Below are 14,833 nucleotides of genomic sequence, written 5' to 3'. Positions count from 1 at the left end.
TTTTTTTTTTGTGCTGAGTGCTGTTTATTCTTTTCTTTTATTACTTCTTTTTCTCCTATGAACATCTAAGCAGCCTTTTGCATATTAATAATTAGCTGCTTCGGGGGGGTATTATATGCTACAGAACAATGAACGTTCATTAGAACATACAAAGTCCAAAATTCCTCTATTAAGGAATTTTATTTTATTATGTGTCATTTTCCATAGTATTGTTATGTCCTTGAATTTCATTTTTGTTAATTTGTCGGTGAGCTTTATTCTTTGCAACCAAATTTCCCTCAATTATTTTACCTGGATTCCTGATGATTTACATTTAGATTCCTGCAGTACTCACTCCCCTCTACACAATGTTCCTTTGCCACATCTTAAAAATAAAAGTTGCAGCTTTCATACATCCCAGTTCCAATGCCCCTCTCTCAACAAAGATTTTCCTAAAGCAATGTTATTCCTGATTATATTTGAAACATTTTTGTTCTAAAGGATGGGATATAAAATAGAACCAGCAAATAAAGTCCACTCAAGAGTTATCTCTACCTAAAATCACATGGAATGAGGCGTGTAGGTAACACTAACCCAGAAGACATTGGAAATGTATTCATAAAATGAGAGGCACAAAATGAAAGTTGAAGGGTTGGCCAACTAGCTCAGGATCCCTGGGCCTGCCGTGCCGGCCCTGCACTCATGGCATGCTGAGAGGGCAATTGAGACTGGGCGTGATGGCACGTTCCTGCAATGCCAGCTCTTGGGAGGGTGTAAACAGGAGGATCACTATGAGGCCAATCTAGTAGTAAGGCCTTAAACACCCTGTAGACCCTTCCCTAAAATACAAAAGAAAAATTAATAATCATAAAAATAATAAAAATTGTGATGCAGAGACAATTATGCAACACTACTTTTCTTCCTTTAGCCATATTACCTATGTTAATATAGCAATATGCTCTACACAATCTATGGAAGACAATGAGAAATACAGACTGATAGATGACGCATAGAAAAATGAATAAATGGTATTTTTCATAATCAAATCTGATAACTAAATATTTAAAAATTTGTATAAAGGTCAACATTTAGTAAATAAAAATCTGCCTTTTATGTTTAATCTTGAAAAATTCTGCTAATAGAAATTTCCAAGGCATTATTTTCTTTAAGAAGTTTTGGGGCTGGGGAGATAGCTCAGCACAATAAGCGCTTACCAGGCAAACTCAAGGGTCTGAGCTCAATCCTCGGTTCTGCCAAAAAAAAAAGAATTTTCAACACTAGAAATACTTAGAATTTGTACATGTAAGAATGGCATTACCCACTGTCAATCTTACAGTTTATATAAAATAATCCAGAAAAATTTCCCAGAGAGATCAGCACACACAAAATGTGACTAAACTACACAGTACATGCTTAAATTTTAAAATAAATTACAGTAGAAGACATATTGACATTAATTAATTCCTCTCAAAATAATCTCCCAGATTTCAGCGCATTTCCCCCCTTGTTCCGGCCACTTCCTGAAGCCTCTCTAGCAGTGCTCTTTGTGACCTGCCCTGCACAGTGAGAGCACACGGCGCAGCTGCTGAGTGTCACCCAAGAGAAGCACGGGCCAAGGACGTCACTTTGGTCTTCCATCCTCTTTTTGCCTGGTTGTGGCACTCACAGATTTCTTTTCTTTTTTTTTTTTATAGAAAAACTGCAACAAAAATTCATATCAAGGTGATAGGATAATATTAATAGTTAATTGGCTGGCGAGATAGCTCAGTAGTCTCAAGCTTAGCCAAGTGCACAGGGACTGCTGTTCAATCCCCAGCACCACATGCCACTCCAGCCTTGCCCCCAGGGTGGGCGGAGCTCCCCCCTCAATACTAATAGTTAATACATTGCATATTATTGTCTTTAAAGTAGTTACTCAGAGTATAAGAGATGGGAATCAAAAATTCTCCAACTAACATTAGCACATACCTTCCATTTCTATGCATTAAGAGGTACTAATAGTATAAATAACTTGCATTTTTTCCCTTTTCCCTTCCTTTCTTCCCTCTTTCCCCCATCTTAATTTTTTTCACTTGTGAAAAATTTCCTCCCCTTTCACATTATCTATTTTATATTTTAGACCTTATTTATGCTTTCAATTTCTCACACCAGGGAGACAATATGATGTCTATGCATGAGTCTGATTTATTTCAGTTATGAATATGGTAACAAGTTGCATCTATTTACCTACAAAAGCCTTGAATTTATCTTTATTTGTAGCTTAGTAGTACTCCATTTTATAAAAATACCACATATTTTTTTATCTATTCATTGTTTGATACGTACTTGGGTTGGTTCTAGAATTTAACTATTAAAAAGTGGCTGCTAAGGGCTGGCCAAATAACTCAGCAGATTAAAACACATGCTTAGGAAGAGCACAGAGGCCAGGGTTTGATCCTCTGCGTGCCATGTGGCTCTGCCCCTGCAGGGTGCTAGGACATTGATTGAGACTGGGCATGGTGTCACATGTCTGTAATCCCAGCTCTTGGGAGGCTGGAAACAGGAGAATCACTGAGTCCAATCTACATAGTGAGACCCTGTAGACCCTGTACCAAATATATGAAAAAACAGGTGGCTGCTGTCAACATGGGTCCACGTATATCACTGGGGTATACTGTTTTTAATTTTTCTGGGAAAATATGTGGAAGAGAAATAGCTGGATCAAACGGAAGCCCTAGTTTTCTGATGAAACTCCATATTGAAGAGAGTGAAGCTCCACAATGGCTGCCCCAGTTTACACTCCCACCAACAATAGAAAAGGGTTCCTTTCTCCATACAGCCCCTCCAGTATTTGTTATTGTATGTCTCCTTGATATAGCCATTCTTTCTGGGATGAGATGGTATCTCAGTGTTGTTTTAATTTGCATCTCTCAAATGACCAGTGACCTTGAGTATTTTTTTCATGTATTTACTATTTATATTTATTCATTTGAAGAATATATCTTCACCTTAGATGCCCATTTTGAATGAAGTCTTTACATTTTGGGGGGGGTCTTATTTCTTCAATTATTTCTATTTTTCTGATAGAAGTCCTTTGAAGGATAATTGGCTAACATTCCTCATTGTGTAAGCTGTCTTCTCATTTTGTTGGTGACTTCTTTTGATATTCAAAATCTTTTTAATGAAGATACATCCCAATTGTTGATTCTTTGAAGTATTTCCTGTGAAGTTTGGATTTTATTTATGAATTAGCTCCCTACCTCTATGTCTTCAAGTTTTCTACCTATATTGTCTTCCAGTAGATTTAGTGTTTCTGTTTTAATATTTAATTTTTTTATCCACTTTGACATTAGCTTAGAGCATGGCAATAGAAATGGATCTAGTTTTGGTCTTTGGGATGTGGGAGTCCAGTTTTTTTCACATCATTTATTAAAGAGACTATCTTCTTTCCAGTGACCCTGTTTGGCCCCTTTGTCAAAGATTAAGGTGGTTGACAAAATCCAATACTCATTCATGAATCAAAAAAAAAACTTACAGAAAATAAGAATAAACAGATATTACCTCAACCTGATAAAAAGCCATGACAAACCAATAGCCAACATTAGCTAAATGGGCAAAAACTGGAAGCCTTCACTCTATAATCAGGAACAAGTCCTGATGTCCACTGTCACAATTCCTATTCATTAGTTCTAGAAATATTAGCCAGAGTAATTATACAATAGTAAGAAGTAAAAGGAATAAAGATAAGAATGGAAGAAATGAAATTATCATTATTTGAAGATGACATGATAGTCTACATAGAAGACCCCAAACACTCCACCAAAAAGTTTTAGATTTAATATCCAAAATAAGTAGAGTAGCTGGATGCAAGTCAACACTAAAAAGTCAATCACATTTCTAAATGCAAACAATAGACTCACTGAGAGAAAAATTAGGAAAACCACACCTTTCTCAATAGAATCCAAAATCACAAAAAAAGAAGAAGAAAGAAAAAGAAAGAAAGAAAGAAAGAAAGAAAGAAAGAAAGAAAGAAAGAAAGAAAGAAAGACAGACCTAATGATCAACCTAAGAAAAGAAGTGAAACATCTTTCAGTTGAAAACTATGGTATTCTGGATAAGAAAATCAAAGAGAATTTCATAAGATGAAAAGGCCCCTTATCCTTGTAAGAAGAACAAATATTGTGAAAATAGTGATGCTTCCCAATTTTTTATATGGAATTAATTCAACCCAGATCAAAATACCATTAACATACTTCACAGAACTTGATAAAACATTCCTAAAATTCATTTGAAACCAGAAGAGACCTAGAATAACAAAAGTCATTCTAGGCAACAAAGGCAAGGCAGAAGGCCTCACAATCCCTGACTTGAAATTATACTACAAAACTACTGTGATGAAGTAGTTATCATGGCAGAGCATGGCACAGTCTAAAAAACAAACCCAAGGATCAGCGTAATATTAGAAGATGAAGACCCTCAAGCTACGGCTCATCCACAAAGTAAAAAACTCCATGAAAGCTTAAAGCTTAGAATCAGTTTGGGACATCAAGTCAGCAACATTAGGGCAATTAAAGAAGCAAAAGTCAGAATGATAGCATGTGTGTTTGAAGCAAGGAAGAAGCTTTTTAGTGGGATCTACAGCAACATATCTTTCACTGTGATATTTTTTCTAAGTTTAAGCATGTAGTATATTTCTTTCTATACATGGAAAAATATGCATCTATTTTTTGAGGACATTGAACTCAAGACTTCAAACTTCCCAGGCAGGCACTGCACCAATTAGCTAAACCCTCAGTCCCATTTCATGCGTCTTACATGCAAATGTATAAGCTTCTATATTTTGAACATTTTCTTCAAGTATTTAGTTATCTTCATTGATCTTGTTTATTTTATTCCTTTCATATATTCTTTTTTATTTTTTATGTATTTAGTACAGGGTCTACAGGGTCTCACTACACACATCAGACTCTCAGTGATCCTCCTTTTTTCAGCCTACTAAACCCTGAGATTACAGGTATGCACCACCATATCAAGTCTCAATTGCTTCAGCATGCCCTGGAGGCAGGGCTGACATGACACACCAGGGATCGAACCCTGCTCCCTGCGTCTGCCTAGGCAGGTGCTTTAATCTGCTGAGCTATCTCACCAGCCCCATATATTCTTTTTTTTTTTCCTTTGGTAGAACCGGGGATTGAACTCAGATCCTTGCGTTTGCCAGTCAAGCGCTTATCCTACTGAGCCATCTCCCCGGCCCCTAGCCCCATACATTCTTTACTAAAATCCTTATTTAGTTAAAATACTCTTCAAAAACAAATATTCTCTCTGTGTGATTTGCCTTCCAACTGTGGATGCAGATGGGTAATATATATCCTCTAAAAGCATTACTTTCCTAATGAATGAATAAGGCTTTGCCCATGACACTGGCAGAACACTACACATAACTTATTCATAACAAAAAAAGAAACACTCAATATCTTCTTTATGGCAACTTGTTTTTTAGCCAGGAGTAATTTAGTAATACAGACAAAAAAATTGGCACTTGTATTCTAGTGCAAGGAGACAGAAATATGTAAACAAATACACCAACCTTCTAACTCCAGAGTACAAATCATACTCTCAGGGTCAGGGAGATAGCTCAGTAGAATAAGTGATTGCCTGGCAACTGCAAGGGCCTGAGTTCAATCCCTGGTTCCACAAAAGAATAAAATAAATCAAACTGTCAGGGAATATAGAGAAATGAAAGTTACTTCAAGGCTAGAGTCCTACTGAAGATGAGCAAAACTGGTATCACGTAATGTATAAAATGTTGATCACATTTTTTCTGAAGCTTATAGACTTTGTATTAGGGAGGTATCAAATTATAAATTTTAATGGTCAGTCTTACGCTATGTAAAATAGTGACTGGCATGGTTTCATTTCTATGGTGATAGGCAGAGGGCACAGCAGAGGATCCAGTGAGGTCTGTATTGGCCACTTTCTATATCCTTGACTGATGAGATAATGGCAGAAATGGAAGGAAGAGGGTTTTTATTATATTTGCACAGAACTGTTCGTGACAATATGGAGACAAGCAGGACTGAGGGAAAGACAGTCAAGGGTGTGCTCTGATGCCCCTCACACTAGAACAGTGGGAGATATTGCAGAAGTAGCTAGAAAAGCCATTTGGAATGTGTGGCAGAGGGTCTGGAACAAATTTTCATGAATAAACCCATAAATATTGCAGGGGAATGGACCGAGAAGGACATTCTGGAACATTTGAAAATTTCACTTTCATTAGAAGCAAAGACATATTCGAAGAATAACTATTAAGTAGTCAACAAATGGAAAACAAGTGGAAAAAAAGAAAATGGTTGCATTTCACTATTGTACATTAATAAAGAAATGCATTGCAAGATGTAAAATGATAAATGAAGCAAGTGATGCAAAATTAAATAGCATCCCAAACAAAGAGTTCTAACAGAACATTTCCACAGTGGGATAAATTTCAGAGTAATGTGTGAGAAGAAAATAAATTAAGGGTGCATTAAAAATATTATATACTTGAGGGAATGGAAAGAAAGTTTTCATTAGTCTTTGAAAATACTTACTTGGAAAGGAATATCTTCCAGTTTTGACAGCATAGATGAACCTAAGGACATTATGACCAATGAAGTTAGCCAGATACAGAAAGACAGAGACTGCATGTTCTGGATTCCAGAAACGTTGAACTCAGTTTTAGAAAATAGAATGTTGGTTACAAGGGAAAATGCTGGCAAGAATTGGGGAGATATTGGTAAATGAATACAAAGTTTTCAGTTAACTAGAAAGAATAAATTCAAGAAATAAGTTATATTCCTGTAAATTTCTAAAATGGTAGAGTTTAAATCTTACCATTGCAAAATTCATTGTCTGAGAAGTCATATACCTCTTAATCAGTTCAATATAACCATTGCAAAATGCACGCATATTTAAAACAACATGTTTCACAAATAAAGATGTACAATTTTACTGTCAACTACAATTAATCAAAACATAATGTGAGGAAATTCATTTTTGTAGATAGGGATTTGATGGTTACATTCAGTAGAAAAATATTATGCAAGGGTAATAAAAGTGAAGTCCTTTCAAAAGCATCATTCTAAGAAAATAAAGGGAGGTTTTGACCAAGACAGGAATATGAATTTTGGGTGATAGTTTTGCCCTATTTTAAAAGAAGAAAAGTTTATGCAATGTAACATTAAGAAGAAAGATCACACAAGTAAGAAGAGAATGGTTTTAGACTTGCTATTATGTAATACAAGGAGTTTCTGCTTGATTGCTTCCATTTCATTAAAAGACTCAATATATGTAAAGCTCTTAGAACAGTGTCTGGCACGAGAAAGTATAATATGAGTGTTAGTTATTAATATTTCTCAATGAAGTATGAAGCAAAGTCATCAGCTGAAAATAACTGGAGAGACAGAAAAGTATGAGAAGAAAAAAATGGTGAGCTAATCATAGAAGCCACGATTCTTTCCTCCTGTAGTTATGTTTCTTCCTATGTTTTTTTCTTATATAAAAAAGGTTTTGTTCTATGTGACTCCATTGACCTGACTATGATCTTGTACAGATTCTTCCCTGGAGAGGTCACTAAGTATAACATCTAGGCAAATTTCAAAGTACATTACTAGGCAGTTATAGTTAGTTCCTAAGTTTTTTCTTGGTAGTGATTGCATGGAGGTGGATAGAAGGTTTCCCTTGCTATTCCAGTCCTTGATTCTAATTTACCAGGGCAAAATTTGCTTGTTTCTAAGTTGAAAGAAACCCTTGTCCATCACTGCTGTGAGTACAGGAGTGTTCTGACACACTCTGAAAGTTTAATTTCTTTGTAGTCTACTCTGACTAAGCCACATACGCCACACTCTCCAACTCAGATGTTATTAGCATGGTAATGGCTTCACTTCCATCAGTCATCTCTTTATCTTACTGGTCATTTGATTTAAAAAATAAAATTGAGAAACAAAAGAAATATTGACTTGCTCTTATAAGACTATGCAGCACAATCTCCCAGACATTGTCAATTGTGCAGTCTGTGTCAAACAAATTACTATATCTTTAAATAAACTTCCACATCAATTAAATATGGATAATAAGGGCACTGATCTCATGAGGTGATGTGGGGTGCTTGTAATAATGATTGAAAGTGTGCCTTCACGTGAGAAAATGCTTCATAAGTAGGAGCTCTTTATAAAATGCAAATCTATAAAGGGATAACATTAAGTGGGTGAAGCGAAGGACCAAAAATAGAAAAGAAAATGTAGCACAGGAAATGGTTGGAGAAAGTAGAAGGTACGCTGTGCCTACTTAGAGAATTTCAGTCAATCTACAGGCATTTTTAGACTAATTTGGGAGGTAGTTCCTCAAGTGGTACATTAAAAATCAAAATCTGTTCTTTACTTCATTTCCCAAGTTGTTTATAGGAAAGATGACAAGCTCCATGTGGGAGGACTATAAATAGATTTTCCATCCAAGCTGGCAACTTCACACCACAAAAAGGACAAGATTATCTGCTAAGATTCCAGTTGGATCCTATTGTGTAATCTGCTTAGTATTAACTGTTTGTTAATGTAAACGCTCATTTAAAATTAGTGATTGGTAGAGGTCATGACTTGCTTGCTAAGGCAGAAAGATTTGAGGATGTCACAGTATTTGGATGGTAAGTGGGTGAACACTAAATGAACATTTGTGTTGGTTTTGAGATTTGTTTTGTACTCTTCTCCTATCTACTTGAAAATAACAGAAGGAGTAGACATGAAAAAATACTGATATTTGAGGCAGAGGGAAAAGTTCATGCAAGGGATTGTAAATAACATAAAATAAAAGAATTTAGGAAACGACTGAACACATGACTGGTGTCAAAGTGTCAAGGAAGTGAACTAGAGGGAATCTGTCTCACACAAGAATCTTGAATCTTTGTTTTGAAGAAGTGGAGCAACAGAAAAAGACATTAAACAGAGAGTTGTATGAAAAGACATATCTCAGAAACCTGTTTTCTTTGCTTGCTTGCTTTTGGAAAGGACAGAAAGACAACCAAAAACACTGAAGAAATGCAAGGTTGTAAAAGACAGTTACTGTAAATCATGTAAGGCTTGCTTCTTTTATGTAGATTATCTTATTCAACTTTCTAGGAATGTTGTGTACTCCAATTACTTGCATGTGACTTGTAAGTTGTTGCCTGAAAAGATAACATTATTCCCAAAATGAAGATGCTCACCTGCCGGTCCATCCAGCTTGCTAGGACCAACAAAATGTGAAAGGGGCATTTCAGTGTCACCTCTGCTGATTAAGTTAAGAGGCATTGTCCATAGCCTCCACCACAGGAATTATATGGCCAAAAGAGAGTCTACTTTTTCAGCCTAGGTGCGAGAACATGAATGTATAAGCTGCAGCAGTTATCCACCAACCAGGACTGCTGGATTTAAGATAGGAATGGTTTGTTTCTTTAGAACTGGAATTTGGGGTGTCTTGTTATTTCCATTGCACAAATACACATCTAAGTGGTATACCATTTTTAAAGCTGCACAACTCATGATACCTAAATTTTAGAAACAGCTTATATGTCCATATCAGATGCGTAGATACAGGAAATGATGTACTTAAACACAATGGAGTAAAACTCTGCCACAAAGAAAGATAAATGAACCGAATTTAGGAAAAATGGATGCACCTTGCGACTATACCACTAAGTGAAATAAATCAGATATGTGAGCTTAAACACTGTATATTTTTTCTTCTATGAGAAACCCAACTTATAATAAACAGAAAAATTAAAAGATATAGAAACAGATGTTGGACTGGACATGATGGTGCATGCCTGGAATCCAGGAACTCAAGAGGCTGAGGCACATGGATCACCACAAGTTGGAGGCCATTCTAGGCTATACAGCTATACTCTGGCTTAAAACAAAAGAAAAAAGAGAGGGAGAGAGGGAAAGGAGAAGAGGAGAGGAGAGGAGAGGAGAGGAGAGGAGAGGAGAGGAGAGGAGAGGAGAGGAGAGGAGAGGAGAGGAGAGGAGAGGAGAGGAGAGGAGAGGAGAGGAGAGGAGAGGAGAGGAGAAGAGAGCTTTTTTTAATGGGAAGGGGCTAAAATGATAGAGACTGGGGAGGGAGAAGATGGGAGAGGAATAAAATCAATGAAGATGTATTATGTATGAGTAACAACTTCACACAAGAAATGTAAACATTATGTACTACAAACATGTAGTAATAAAAATACAAGAACCAGAAATATAAGTAGAGGTAAGCAAAGCAGTATGTTAAAAGCTAGAAGGAATAACAAAAAATTCAAATGTGATTCTGGTGATTCTCAGGCACCCACTGAATGATCATTGCTACTGCAGCAGAGGCACTGCACCTATTCTGTTTTCAAAGTGATGTAAAAAAAATGTTGTGTTTTCCCTGTTATGGGCAAAGTACTTTCTACCTAGAAAGACTTTAGTAGTGGCTAAGCTTCACTGCTTGGAGAGGCTATTGGTGGCAATCAAGCCTTACTGTGCTAATTTGATTGGCTGAGGAGCCCCAGAGATGATTATAAGACACATTTCTGGGTGGGTCTTGGTGGCGGTGGGAGGCCTGGTGGTGGGCATGCTGTCCAGCCCTTCCTCTCTGTATCCGTGCTGTGCTGCCTCGCTGCCCCGAACTGGACATCATTTCCTTGTCATGCCTTTCAGCCAGTAGATTTCTCCCTTGAAACTGCTGATCATGGACTGCATTCTCTGAAACCATAAACCAAATTAAATCCCTCCTTCAAGTTGTGGCTGTCAGGAACTGTGTTCTGGTGTCAGGACAGCCAACCTTTACACTTTCCTAAGTTAATCTCAGGTAAAAGAAGCAAAAAGAAAATACAAAGAATGGCAATATTATATCTCATTATTAACAGAGAATGAATAATAAGACTATGAGTAATCATAGGTCATGGATTATATGAAGTAAGATTTTCTCAGTTCCCAAAGACACCAGATTTAAGCATAATTAATTAATCCATATATCTAGGGTATCATCAAGTATCCCTATTATCAAGTTGTTCTTTCCTACACATTAACTTCAATCTGTTTTCCACAGTTTAATTACCAGTTTCCATTAATGGAAGACCATATAGTACCTGGCTATATACAAACGATGTCCAGAGGAAGGTATCAAAAATGTATCAAAGAAAATCTTGTTGAGTCTATTTAGGCCAAGTGTCCATCTCTGAAAATAATTTCTGTGTGCTGAGGAATGACTAATGAGGCAGGAGGCATGAGATGTGCAAGATGAGGGGAAAAGCCTCCCCTGAGACCTAGTTAAAGATATGAAGGGTTGCTATAAAGAGTAAGCAGGAGTTTGAAATAAAGAAGTACCACTGGTGCTACTACACAATAGTTGCTCAAAAATTTATGTTGAGCTTTATGAGGTATATCTTGTAATAGACATATTGTTGAGGCACCAAAGAAAGCTCTGGAATTAAGTTATAGGTTGAAATTATTGATAGATGGGTACTAGTTGGAAACTTAACAATGCTGCATTATTTTTACTATTTTTTCAAGGAAGTTATACTCACTTACCTTTCCACTTTAGCTTTAAGTAGACATATAATTTAAAAATTAATTTGAAGAAATGTTCGGTATTTAATCTATCATACTGACTTTAATTCCTTAGAAAATAAAATTAAATAGAGTCTACTAGAAAATATAGTTATTGATAATTTCCATTTTATTTTTTAAATTTTAATTTATTTTATTGAAATTAAGTTTATTTTATCAAAAATATAAAACATGAAAGGTGTTCATATTGACAAAATGTAAGTTTTTTAATACCTGTAATCATTATGTAATGTTTAAATTTAGTCAAACATCTATTTTCTCAAACATTTATATCTTTATTGTAAAAACTTCTAGCATACCTCTTTCCCACTCATTGAACATTGGTTTTGATTATTATTATCCATAATCAGCCTAGTGTAGAATAATAGCACACCTAAACTTATTTTTTTTCCTGTACCAGTGATTGAACTCTGGACCCTCTGCTTGCCAGGGAGGAGCTTATGCCACTGAGTTATCCTCCTGGCCCTTGAACTCTGCTTTTCTAACTACAACTAAACACCCATCAGCCAACTGCTCCCCATCTTCTCATGTCCTGTGTCCCCCAGAGCCCGGTAGGAGACCTTCTAATCTAACTTTCAAGATCAAGGAGCCAGCTAAATATCTTAGAGGGTTAAAGCACCTGCAAGCAGGCAAAAGAGCCAGGGGTTAGATTCCCAGGCCTTCAGTGCAGGCCTAGCCCCCAGGGCTCGCTGAGAGGGCGATTGAGACTGGGCATAGTGGCGCTTGGGAGGTAAACAGGAAAAACACTATGAGTCCAATCTAGTAGTGAAACCCTGAACACCCTGTAGACCCTTCCCTAAAATACAGAAGAAAAAAAAATTCAAGTCCCCCCAGGGCCTCATGCAGTCATGGGGTAGGGATTTCTAGAGTTTGAGATTAATTCATGATCAAGGCTGGGATTATGGGTATTAGTACTGCTTGTATTATGGGTGTGAGTACTACACCCAGCCTGGGGTGGACAGCCTGAATGCAATTTAAGGGAGGCAGATTTGCTCTCTGTTGCTATTGTTGCTGATACTTCTGCATTTTGCTGTTTTGCTGTCTTCCCCTGCAGCCATGAAAGGTTGCTCTCTGCCATGTGCCATCTTGCCTTGGAGCCAGTTGAGTGTGGACTGAAACCTCCAGTAACTATGAGCTAAACAAACCTTTCCCTCCTTCATTTTGGGTGTTGGGTATTTGTCTCAGCAAGGAGAGAAAAGCAACCAAGACAAACTTGGTTTTTCTCCAGGTATGACTGACCTCACAAAGTACTTGTCTTTCTGGACCTGGCTTACTGGACATGCCAGTCATTTCCAATTCTGTGTTATCTCAAAAGACAATATGATTTTGTATGGAAGAATAGTGTTCTGCTGTATGTAGAAGTGTGAGTTGGCTGGTCAACTTGAGCACGTCACAGGTACCAGAGTTCGTTTCCAGTGGGGCTAGCGCATCACTAAAACAGCCCTTTTGATACATTAAATTTTTAAAAACAAAAGTTTAGATTTTAATCAAGTTTCTAGGATTTTTAAGTGTGTAATTTTACAGAACTGCCTGTGCTTCAGCTGTCTCCTATTCTGCTCTTAGAGTTGGGGGCAGGGCTAGAGTTCATAAAACACTTGTAATTTTGTATCCTAATGTCTGTCTTCCCAGTGCAGAAGTTTCCTAAGGAGTTGTTTCTTTTATAATAAACCCCACCTCCATTCCAAAAAAAAAAAAAATAGTGTTCTGTTGGGATTAAGACCACTTTCTTTATTCACTCTTTGAGTAGTGGACACCTAGGTTTTTGCATTTGTATCTGTTGTGGATAGTGTTACAATAAGCTCAGGAGTACAGTTTTTTCTCTGACACGCTAATAGCATTTATTTTGTAGTATTGGGATGACTAAATCATAATTTCGAGGGAAGTCTCCATCCAATTTCCATAATGGCTCTAATAATCTCTGTTCCTACTTATCATGTTCAAATGTTTCTCTCAATTTCTTCTCCCTCTATATATGTAGATAGATAGGTAGATAGATGATAGATAGATAGATAGATAGATAGATAGATAGATAGATAGATAGGATAGGATAGGATAGGATAGAGTATCTATACACACTAACCACTTGTCTTTTCTTTTTTATTACTAAAATATCAAGCCATATCTTGATTACAAGATCAGGGCCAGGGGTGGAGGCACATGCACATAATCCCAGATCTCGAAAGGCTGAAGAAAGAGGATTTCCTTGAGTTTGAGGCTGGATGTGTTACCCAGAGTGTTCAGGATAGTCTGAACTACCCAGCAAGGCCATACATGTCTCAATAAACAAACCAACAAACAAAAAAGGCAAGAGAAGCTACAGAGATGAAGAAAATAATGAAATAAATTAAATAATCATGTTTAAATTGGCTGCATCTGTATCTTTTTTCAAATGCTCTTAAAAACTATTATGGAAAAAAGCCAAGAACAACTACACAATTGAGAGAGTTTTGTTATGTAATTGAGACAATTTGAATGCAGTATTCAAAAAACAAATGTTGAAAAACTGAAGCTTTACACTTGAACAACTTGACAAGTGTCCTTGCTTGTAAAGTCTAGTAGAATAAATGTCAGTGCCTTTGAACCTAAGTGGCAAGAAGTACTTTGTTTTAATAGGTGTATGCTGTTTTAAAAGAAAGAGATACAATCTCACAATACACTGAACTAGAGGTAGAAGTGAATGTATTTATGCCAGATTGGCAAATGGCAAAAGAGAAAAGATTTAACAATGTAAATATCCCGTTCAACTGAGGTAAAGTTGACAAATAAAATTTTATATATTTAAGGTTTAGAAAAAAAGCATAAGTGTTCTAGAATGGGCATATTTTCTTTCTTTTTTTATTTTTTAGGGAAGGGTCTACAGGGTATTCATGTCTACTAGATTGGACTCGGAGTGATCTGCTTGTTTACAGCCTCCCAAAAGCTGGGATTACAGGTGCGCACCACCATGCCCAGTCTCAATTGCATCTCAGAGTGCCCCGGGGGCGAAGCCAGCACAGCAGGCCTGGGGATTGAACACCAGCCGCTGCACAGGCTTACAGGAGCTTTAATCTGCTGAGCTATTTGGTCAGCCCCCCAAAAAATTTTTTTAAAGTTACACAGTATGCTCTTTGTTTTGCTATTTTACCTTTTATTATGCTGTCCACAATTCTCCTTTTTGCTAGCTCCTTAAAGTCATAACTTTTGTTTCCAAATCTCCATGTTATTATTTTTTCCATAATTTTATTGAGAAACAAATAGCAATGAGATAGTTTCAAATCAAATTGGTAGGACAGTTT

The sequence above is a fragment of the Octodon degus genome, unplaced genomic scaffold, assembly GCF_000260255.1.
Source record: "Octodon degus isolate 3935 unplaced genomic scaffold, OctDeg1.0 scaffold00025, whole genome shotgun sequence".
NCBI lineage: Eukaryota > Metazoa > Chordata > Mammalia > Rodentia > Octodontidae > Octodon > Octodon degus.
The sequence above is the reverse complement of the archived record's forward strand: the minus strand, read 5'-3'. Positions refer to the sequence as shown.